This window comes from Triticum aestivum, chromosome 2B, assembly GCF_018294505.1.
Source record: "Triticum aestivum cultivar Chinese Spring chromosome 2B, IWGSC CS RefSeq v2.1, whole genome shotgun sequence".
Lineage (NCBI taxonomy): Eukaryota > Viridiplantae > Streptophyta > Magnoliopsida > Poales > Poaceae > Triticum > Triticum aestivum.
In genome coordinates, this window is record NC_057798.1 from 758,780,707 (window position 1) to 758,792,177 (window position 11,471).

The 11,471-nt window shown below is 42.4% G+C and overlaps 1 long non-coding RNA gene across 1 annotated transcript; it reads left to right on the forward strand.

Moving 5' to 3' along the window:
* Positions 1–9,270: 9,270 nt before the first annotated feature.
* LOC123042510 (uncharacterized) lies at positions 9,271–9,892 on the forward strand. Its single transcript, XR_006418820.1, has 3 exons — positions 9,271–9,332; positions 9,478–9,554; positions 9,862–9,892. It is a non-coding gene; the product is annotated as an uncharacterized lncRNA (long non-coding RNA).
* Positions 9,893–11,471: the final 1,579 nt, after the last annotated feature.

Below are 11,471 nucleotides of genomic sequence, written 5' to 3' on the forward strand. Positions count from 1 at the left end.
GAAGAGAGGAGGAGAGGACCAGCCATATATACGGCATACTAATGGCGCACCACGGTCAGGTGCGCCATTAGTAATTTTTTTTATTTTTTTGATTCATTTTGAATTTTGAAGGCGGGAAGATACTAATGGCGCACCATGGTCAGGTGCGCCATTAGTAATTTTATTTTTATTTTTTTGACTTATTCTGAAATTTGAAGGAGGGAAGATACTAATGCCGCACCATGGGCAGGTGCGCCATTAGTAAGTTTGAATTTTTTTGATTTTTTTGCCTCTCTAGATCTTAAAAGGCCCGTATCTTTTTTTCTGTTAGGTTTTTGAGGATTTTGGAAATGTTTAACGGGGTTCCCCTGGTTAAATTTGGATGTAACTTTTCGAGTAGATGATTTTTCATATAAAAAACTTTTTCATCCGAGTTAGTATGCAAAAGTTATGCCCATTTTTACAAATTCTCGCGAGATTTTGCAAATGAAGTCAAAATTCATATTTGCAAATTTTCCCAACAACTAGGCCACATATCACATGGGAAACTTATTTTCTTTTATTTTTTTGACATTTTTATCATTTTGTTTTATTTTTTTTAAAACTGAAAAGGCGATCCACAGGGGGGGGGGTGCATTCGGTGGAAGTGGTGGCCAAGGTTACTAATGGCGCACCGTGGCATGGTGTGCCATTACTAGTTTAACTAGTAATGGCGCACCACACACACGGTGCGCCATTAGTATGTTTGGACACAGGCGCACTAGTTCAAAAAAAAAATTTGGTACTAATGGCGCACCGTAGGCAGGGTGCGCCATTAGTAGTTTCAACACTAATGGCGCATCAGAAGGTGGTGCGCCATTAGTATATACTAATGGCGCACCACATGTCTGGTGCGCCATTAGTGCCATTTTCATCTATAGCCCTTTTCCTAGTAGTGTTTGCAGTAGAGGATATGTCATTTTGTTAATGTGTGCAGTAGAGATCATGTTATATGCTCTTATTAAATATGATGCATTTGTTATTTATATTCATATTATCATGAACCCATGCACCGCCTTGCATACTATGACTCAAATCATTTTCATTCAAGTTAAAACTGATGTTAATCCAACTTGAACAAATTGTTGATTGAGTCATGGTGCCACCGAATCGAGCTCACTAGTGCAACCACAGTTGCCTGGATGGGAAGGCACTAATTTGATCTATTGTCATGCCTCTCGCCGGTGCCTCCAACTAGGGAAGGTTATGCGCTTACGCTATCCTGGCCCTGTAGGCAGGCATAACCTTGTGTGCCCGAGTTGTACGGTATCGATGTCCCAGTTTGGATGAGTTTATTTTAGTTTTTGCAACGATGGTGGCCGGCCATGAAGGTGGCAGATATCAGCTGTTGGCATCGGGGCCACCCATGACATTGTCCAAAGGGGAGTTTGTCGGAGTGGCCGGGAGAGTGTCATGCAATAGATTGGTTTCGTTGGAATGTCGTTGGTATACCCGAATGGGAGCACGAGGCCATGAGTTCCGTGGTGTGGGTATAGTGGACTAACCTTTGCAGAGTGTATAATCTATCGATAGCCGCGTCCTTAGATATGGGTAGAATTCGTAGTAGGACACACTGTGGTTCAACATAAATAAATAACCTGCACACTTAATAACACCAAGATGTCACTTGTAGAAGTTGGTGCTCTTGTGAGGATCACTATGACCACTACAAGAAATATGTCAACTAGTGACCTTCTGTCAGTGACCCTGGAAGAATTGGTCATAGATCTATGACCATTTGAGACCAGTTGGTCAAAAGCTGTTCAGGGGCTCCAAACCCTAAACCATTGCGACCATTTTGGTCAGAAAGGTCGTAATTTCCTTACACGAAATGGTCATAAAGCAAACAGTGCTGGTCCGCTGCCTTATTTTTAGTTGTTAACGACCAATATAGATGGTCATAGCCTTGTAGATTGTGGTGGGTTGTGATGACTAGGCGCCATCTCATCAGTTTTGCTTATGTGTCATGTCCATGTGTCAATTTTTGCCCTAGGTTGTGAAGCAACCTATATTTCTGTTATTCCAAAAATTCCCGAAAAATTCTCATAAATTGTTTGGATCATATCTTCATCAAATATGTCAAAAACATTCCTTGCCTAGTTCAAAAATAACTCAACAAAATTCATTTTCCTATTCTGTTCAGAGCAGTACTTTGTGAAGGAAGTACCACTTTGGCATGTCCAAATGGTATCCATTTTTCTACAGTGCTTACCTATGCCCAAATAACCATCCTCCACCAAATGCCAGCTTAATCCATTCATTATTTTGAGCTCAGCTTCAACATTCGTATTTATGTCCAGTGTGGTACTTTGCAAAGCAAGTACCACCTAGGCTCCTCCTTTTGAGGTGAAAATTTGTGAAGACGGTCTTCTTAGTAACCGATCATCCTCAGCCAAAACTCACGCCCATTAGCCATGTGCATTTCCCGTACCGCAAATCAAACACTTGGCTGCTTATTCATGTTTGAGCATTGATCGGTCTCCTCGTGAGAATCTTATGTTGTGATTTTCTTCCTAGCACCTACCTGGGGAGTGCCAAACCCACTAGACATGCCTAGGCCGCCCAGAACACATGTCAACGCCACGATCACGCGGTGACCACGCGGCGGGCATGCGAGTTTACGCGCTCTAGAGTTGGGCCCCTCGGCCACCGTCCAAACCTTGATGTATCGCCACCAAACCATGTATTTATGATTAAATAGGTACTTATGTACCTAGAAATAATTTTTGGAAAAAATAAATAGCAAACTATAAGGCAGCTGCAGTTCAAATTTCGACCCGCTTCGAGCTGAATCGGCGGAAATTTGTCTTTTTCACGAGAGGTGGATTAAAACTTTTTACACCCAACCATTTTGTCAATTGTGCATTAAATATGTCCTAGTATTTTATAAAAATGATTTGGTCCAATTTTGCAACAAATATTTGGGAGGTCCTTCACAAAAAAACCTCATTTCAAGCACTCGAAAAATGGAAAATGATTTTTTCGTTCAAAGAAAATGAAAACTCCCTTAGGCAATATTGTTTGCCATTCCAATATGCACCCTTGTGCACAATATGAGATCATTTGAACAAAGTATGCCATGAATGTGGCCATAAGATTGATCATTTGGCTTGAAAGCCATTGATCTCCACACGTGATAGCTCGTTTCTGAGAACACTTTTTAAAAATAATTGCCGTATTACAAGTTTATTATTTTTCCTGGGAACTTGGCCACATATAATGACACAATGCGAAGGTCTCCCAATATTTTGATTTGCTTTGAATTTTTTTTGCCCATTTCAAAATGCGGTCAAAACGGCGGGAATGACCATTCCTAGCTAGTGGTTGAATCTTGGAAGTTTTTTGGTGTTTCTATGATTAAATAGATACTTATGTACCTATAAATGATTTTTTAAAAAAATAAAGAGCAAACTACAAAGCAACTACAGTTCAAATTTGACCCGCTTCCAGTTGAATCGGCGGAAATTTGTCTTTTTTCACGAGAGGTGGATCAAAACTTTTTACACCCAACCATTTGGTCAATTGTGCATTAAATATCTGCTAGTATTTTAGAAAATTGATTTGGTCCAATTTTGCAACAATTATTTGGTAGGTTCTTCACAAAAAAACCTCCTTTTGGGCACTCGAAAAATGGAAAATGGCTTTTTCGTCCAAAGAAAATGAAAACTTCCTTAGGCAACATTGTTTTCCATTCCAATATGCACCATTGTGCATAATATGAGATCATTTGAACAAACTATGCCATGAATGTGGCCATAAGATTGATCATTTGGCTTGAAAGCCATTGATCTCCACACGTGATAGCTCGTTTCTGAGAACACTTTTTTAAAATAATTGTTGTATTACAAGTTTATTATTTTTCCTGGGTACTTGGCCACATATAATGACACAATGCAAAGGTCTCCCAATTTTTTGAATTGTTTTGAATTTTTTATGCCCGTTTCAAAATGCGGTCAAAACGGCGGGAATGACCGCTCCTAGCTAGTGGTTGAACCTTGGAATTTTTTTGGTGTTTCTCTGATTAAATAGATACTTATGTACCTAGAAATGATTTTTAAAAAAAATAAAGAGGAAACTACGAGGGAGCTGCAGTTCAAATTTGACCCGCTTCCTACTAAATCGGTGGAAATTTGTCTTTTTCATGAGAGGTGGATAAAAGGTTTTGACACCCAACCATTTGGTCAATTGTGCATTAAATATGGCCTAATATTTTAGAAAAATGATTTGGTCCAATTTTGCAACAATTATTTGGTAGTTCCTTCACAAAAAAACATTTTGAGCACTCAAAAAATGATTAAAAATCGCTAGAAATATGAAAAATGCATACAAATTGGTCCTAATCCATAAAATGTGGTCTAACTCTAGTGAAAATTTGTGTGGTGCCCTTTTGCAAAATATTTTTGATAGCTACTTCATAAAATCTCTCTATTTTTAGTACTTAAAAACTATTTTACATCACTGGTTTTCTAAACCAATCATAACTCTGTCCACGGATCGATGACATGGCGTCCATCCATCCATCCATCCATCCATCTCTCCACACCACATCCATCCATCCATCTATCTACAGAAAAGAAGAAAAAAAGAAAAGAAAAAGAGATACCCACCACCCGCAGCCCAAACCCTAGCTCAGATCGACCCCTCCCCCGTCGCCCCCTTCCTCCCTCGTCCCCATCTCCTCACCGCCGCCCCCTTCCCGATCTAGATTTCTCCTCCGCCGACCCTCCCTTCCACCACCCAGTCGCCCCCTCAGCAGATCAAGCGAGCCGCCCAACCTCACCTGCCTCCTCCGTCTCTTCCGGTCAGATCCGACAGGCACATCTTCCTGCAGCCACGAGCGACCACCCCGACCTCCACTCCACCGTCGGCATCCTTTCCCCTCCCTCTCCGTAGATCCTTTTGAGCAGCCACCTCGAGGGCGATGCCGCCAGCAGCGGGAGGGGGAGGGCGCCGCCAGCAGCGGGAGGGGTTGGGCGCTGCTACCAGCCGCGGTGGAGAGGTGGAGCCCCGGCACCCCCGACGGCTTCACCGTCCCCAGGAGCCACTTCACCCCGCGCCTGAGCGCCAGCTGCTGCTCCCGCGTCACCACGCCGGTGAGCAGCGGCAGATGCTCCCGGTCGCCGAGGGCGCTGCCGGCGGCGGATTCCCCGTACGTGAGGGAGAAGCAGGCGCAGGTAACACGACCGACCACCACCGCTACCATCAGGCGCGATCCCTTCCCATTCAGGTTCCGAAACCTGCGTGCCAGCTCTTGCTTATCTGCTGAGGATGGATGGATGGATGCAGGTTCGTGTAGGACGAGGGCAAGTACCCCGTCAACACCCCGCTCAAGGAGGCTGTCGCCAGCATCCAGTCCCAGGTCGCCAACATCGAGGATGACATGAAGGTAACTAACTCTGCTTCTCTCTCTATTCATTAGCCCACTTCTTCTTCATGCTGACCAAATCACGCATGGATGCCAGTGAGATTTTGGAACATTGGCAACAACTTAACACTGCATTAGCTAGGCTAGCTGGGTACTGTATTTTGGACAGTGTTGCTTAACAGTTACATTTGGTTTGGTCCTCAGCGCTGAATTGGTAGATTTTGGATGTAGCTTACTTCCTGTTTGTCTTGGTCCGTTTGGCTCCGACTAGCTACCTGTTAGCGCAGCTAGTTTCATGATTATTTATTTAGGCCCTATTCGGATGTACTCCACTCCACAGCTCCACATCGGGAGCAGGTGGAGTTATAGTTAAAATTCGCGGAGCGCCTGTTTACCAGCTCCGCAGCTCTCAGGATTTCACGGAGCTGGAGGGATTCCAAACAGCCCCTTAGTCTTCTGTCCCCTTTTCTGGCACTGAATTGCCACATAATGTTCATGATGCAAACAACTAGGGAATTGGTGCCACATTTTGTCAGGAAAAGGAATAAATTGAAGTAATTATAACTGAAATACCGTGTTGATCTTGCCTGCCAAGTGCAGTCTTAGTTTTATACATACCTTCATTTTATTTTGTGCTCATAGATGCAAATAAGTGTTTTGGTTGGATGTTACATTTACAGAAGGACTGAATATGCCCTTTTCCAGGTTAGAGTTGCTTAATACTGTAATGTTAAGAGCCAGCTTGGCGCAATCAACAGGAAGCAAACTGGAAGGTAAATCCTCTCACCATACTTTGTGACTAGCTCTAGAGGGAGGGACATTGCTGTGCTGCACTTCATGTTCTGCTACTAGTAGAGAATTGTATTTGTTATTGACAATGCTGCGTACATAGAATACCTAATTGTCTTATGTAACTTAATTTCCTTGCATTTTCAACTCTGATTTTGAACGACTAAGGTTACTCCCATGAAAGGATTGCATCAGCCATTGGCAGCGTCTCCCTCTGTCCTCTGCTCAGTAGGAGCAAGATGGAGTCGCTGGAGCAGAGCAGTGGAGTCTGCATTTTCTTCTTCTGTCAGACAGACATCCACATGCTGTACCGATTCTTAGTTCAGAGATAGGGATGTATAAATGGTTGCCAATCTCTCCATGCATGGAACAATAGCTTTTTATGTAGGATCCATTGCGTATAGACGAGTCACAACATTGATTTCTTGATCCATTTGGAAACTAAAAGAAAGTACAGAGAGGACGAACTTGTTGGTAGAACTTCATCATATTCAGCAGACGGAGTCCACGGGTGTAGCATTTTGTCTAGTACACCCAACACCACCTAAGGATCAAATTCACTGTTAGGAAGTTAGAAATTGATATTACAGGTTCCTTATAGTGCAAACCAAAGTAGCTACTCCAACAACCATCAAATGAAACCATGTTTTTTAAAATTAAAGGGCCTGATTGATATTGGTCCTTCTTTTGACAGATATAATATGTATACTGTCTTGTTATTTTCTTCTCTAGCAAGCACTACGGTGTCAACTTCGTGGTGGCCGACGCGACGGCCATCGAGCACGACTTCTTCGCCAAGAACAATCTCAGCATGGACATCACGCCACAGTACATCATGATGGAGCTCGGCTGGATGTACACATATTTTTTTTACAAGCTCAACGTGCATCAACCTCAGCGTGCATATATTTTTTTACAATGCACCAAAGTTTCTTGTTTCTGTTGTGAAAGTAATGTAAATGGTGTTACACAGTTCTGAATAAAAATGCAAATAACTTGTGAATGTCAATCTCACGTGAGTCAGTCAATGAACTTATAATATCAGTCTCTTAGAGTTGTTGTTTTGGCAACCTAATACTGTTGTAGAAGCAACCGATTCATGATAAGACTTGGTGAGGCTGATGCACATAGCTACTTTCAGTACCTTATTCAGTGTTAATCTCAGAGTCCCGAATTTGGGGACAGGCAGGGGTCCATTAGGAACATGGCAGTTAATTTGCATAATCCTCGACCTCCTCCTGCAATCTCTCTTTCTCCCTTTCTTCTCTGAATTTCCCGGTGTTGTATAAGTCAGTAAGATTCACATTTTAAGAGTACTTGCTCCCTGTACTAGTTACTTCTACTACTTATTTTTAGCTGTTTAGTACTACCCTGTAGATCTGTGATACTAGTCTAGTCGCTTGTATAATTTTGTTTATTAGTGTAACCAGAACCATGGAGTAGTACCCTGTTCGCATATGTGTGATTATGTGTGTTCTGTAGTCTCTAGCTCCAGTACATGTGAACTATATGTTGTGGTGTAAATCATTTTCATTTTATCTTATAAACGTGTTTCTTCAATAGCTATTTCTGTTCAAGTCTTCTTGTCATTGATGTTAGCATTTAGTTTGTCTCAAGTAAAAAAAATACTAAAAATACAGTGAAGATAATCTGAACCTCCCTATGTAAAATTTAGTTTGTCTGTAATACTACTAGGAGATATGGGTGAGGGACTGAAAGGATGATATGCTTCCATGAATTTATTTGTAAGAAGTTTTTCTTGGCTGTGTACAAATCAGCCCAAATATGTGAGCCTCCGTTCTGAAAACTAAAGAATTCATATATTGGTAGATAGACTGTGATTTAGGATATGCTAAACGGAAAGCTTTATAACATGGAACTATCAATTCATCATGACTTCACTTTGTCCTTTAATTTAATATGGTTAGAACAACCATGGTTTTTTAAGTAGTTGGGGCATTAAGAAATAGTATGCTGGATGTTTGGCCTTGCATCCGTCCTTCCATGAATTCATGCTTGTGCATTGCTAGTTATTGCTTTTTTTGCAGGTCTTCTTCTTCCTCGATCTGGTGCAGCAGCAACAATTCAAGGTCATGGTCATGGAGCAGCAGCCATATATTTTTCTTCTTCTTATTCTTCCCTGAGATGACATGAGATGAGGTTTGTTTTCCTCAAGGTCAAGGTGTAGCAGCTCGATTTGATTTGATGTGATTGGATTCAGTTTCCTCATGCCTCTCTGTTTGCATTGCAGGCTCTGTTGGTCGGTCTTCAATTCTTCATGCTGCTGCTGCTACTTCTACATGAGGACCCTCTTAATTCTGCATCCGTTGCGGCCGCCGCAGCTTCCACCTCCAGAAGAGCACCTGCTCCTCGTGCGGTTACCTGGCCGCCCGCATCCGCAAGTGTAAGCTCCCCTCCCTCCGTCCTAGATCTCTAGGTCTGTTGCTGACATGTGCCATGTTCTTGATGTTGTGCGTCCTCATGTGGATGCCACGAACGGCGCTGCTCCTGCGTGCAGATTTGATTTCGCCTCATTAGTATGCGATTGTTGTCTCGCCGTGGTTGTTCGAATTGAGATGCACCCAGTTGATTCGTCATCTCGGGTCATAATTTTTCTGCATTCCCTGATGCTGTAGCTTGTTGGATGTATAGTTTGATCTCCCAATGGGAATTATTAGTGAATGGTGATGTCTGTGGTCACGAGAATGGTGATGTAGTAGCTGGTATGCTTGATGCGTGTATGTCCATCTCTTTACTGTTTTGCTAGAACCATAAATCCTGATGCGCATGATGATCATGGTCTAGTTTGTTAGATCTATCCTAATGCGCATGATGTATATTAGGACTGTATTGAACCCTTCCATGTTTCTGGACTCATGAAAACAAACTACATGCGATATACTCAAATAACACTCGGGTTTGGGACTATTTTATGGTGTTGTGGATATACTTTGTGATGTAAAGTTACTAATCTATTGTCTGGTGTCATATCATGGTCTAATATTTTTTTGTTTGACTCTTTCTCCATTGCCAGGAAAGCGGTGAGTAGATGTCGATGATGTCTACTTGCTTGGCTGCTATGGTGATGCATGCACTAGTGAAGCACGCACACATGCAAGGCTGGCCCCATGTCTTCCTTGGCTGCGAACATCATCTACAGGTACAGCATTGTCCTACATCTCTGTGCTGTTTTGCTCGTTCTTCTCCTTGCATCCGATAAAATTGGCGCTTAATCTGCTATTGATTACAGTCTTTGTTCGTTAATACCAAGTCTAAATTGTTCCTTTCATTTTCCTGTTACTCAGGCTAGCAGTATGACCGGATGCGAGGACCTGCTCACTGACCAGGACAATCTATGAGCTCCCAGCGCCTCTGATACAAGGTGTGTTAGGGCCAACCTCTTCCGGAAGAAGGCCACACTCGTAGCCCCTCTGGATCAAAATTGGTATCCCTTCCTGCCTCTCCTTTTGGATTCACATGATTTTGCCTCATGGATTGATGGATGTGTCTATAATTGTAAAGTCTGGTCCTCATTTACTTTCTATAATTTATTGCATGCTTGATGAGGCTATGTCAAGTGTCTAAATTTTGAATGCATGCGCTAAGGCATTTTTGAGCACTTCGCGTTGATTGGGCGTTTAGCTCCTGTAATGTTCTTGAAGTTCATTGTTATATACTTCTTGTTGTAGGATGGCAAGTTGTCGCAGCTGGAGCAAGTCTTACAAGAGAGAGCAATGAAGTCCATTGTACTCTCCTGTTATATACTTCTTGTTGTAGGATGGCAAGTTGTAGGATGTGCCATAATTGTCTTATTGCATATTCCCTCTGTTCCTTCTATATTCTTGTGTAAGGAAATTTATTCCTGAGATGATTTGTTATGTAAATCTGATGTGATGCGATGGATGATTTGAATTTCATATGGTGTTTTCCTGATTTGAATATGAAATAATGTTGGATGTATGTGTGTGTAACTGGCTAGAGGCTGGTCCAAAAGGCTGAGATCTAATACCGGACAAATAATTGGGCTGAAGAAGGTTGAGGCCGTTTAAAAATGACAAGCACTGGACCGTTTAAAAAATGAAACAGAAACAGATTGCAAAAAGGATGAGGCCCAAAAAATGGAAGAAACTCATGAAAGCTGAATTGTTGGGCCAGGCCCATGTAGCTATTCAAAGCATAGGAAAAAAACAACAAATGGGCTGAATTATTGGGCTTGTCCCATGTAAAACACCAAATTGGACCGGGCTGAATCTTATCAATGACCTCTTCAATTGGTCACAACTTTGCCATGTCAGATTGCCACGTGGGATCCGACGTGGCCTGAGCAGACAACTAGTGACCAAAACAGAAGGTCATGGAATCCATGACCTTATGTTTTGGTCGTAAACGTCTACGACCTTCTCATAGAGAAGGTCTCTAATTTCAGTTTACAACCGCCAGCTTTTGACCTTCTGGTTTTGGTCACAAAAAGGTCGCAAATGAAAAACAATGACCTTTCAGTGACCAATAGTCAAGGTCACAAGTTGACATATTTCTTGTAGTGGGCTGGTTTGATGTGATCGAGTGGTGATCACGATGGTAAGATGTTGATGGTGGTTATGAGGTAACCCTAGATGGTAAGTTTGTCCAAGGGACCATGATCATAATCCACGTACACTTCATGGATCATGTTCATGCTCATGCATTAACTTGTTAAATGCCTTGTTATTCTTTGTCGTATTTTCTTTGTTTGCTATAAGCTTGCGAGTACATTCGAAGTACTCACCTGGCGTGTCATGCCAGATGCAGGAGAAGCCATACGAGGAGTTGATGTCGATTGGTTCATCATGTTCTAGGACGTGTCCCATGAGTGTCCTTGTGGAGTGGAGTCCCGCTACTTCGTCGTTCCACTGCCGAGTAGGATTTTCCCTTATCACCGAGGCCCCTGAGATGTCTACAAAATAATGTACATAAGTGCCGCCGCACTGTGTGTGCCGCTTGGCCTCGACTGTCATGTAATATCCGAACCTATATATCCCCAAGAGATCAATAAAGTGGTTGTTTTCTGTACCAAGCTATTGTGTGTTGCAAGAAGACTAGATCTCTGGCCTGGCAATGCAAGGTAAACCGGTTGCTCTAAGTCGGGGTGCCACGACACTTGGTATAAGAGTCGCGCTGACTGTAGGATGCTCTAGACACCTGACACATTAGAAAACAATAGATAGAAGTCCTTGGGAGATTCTAGTCTGCATTTGCACTTGGTTGTTGCATTGCATGCATATGATTATTTTATTGCTGACTGAGTAATATTGTGAGTGTA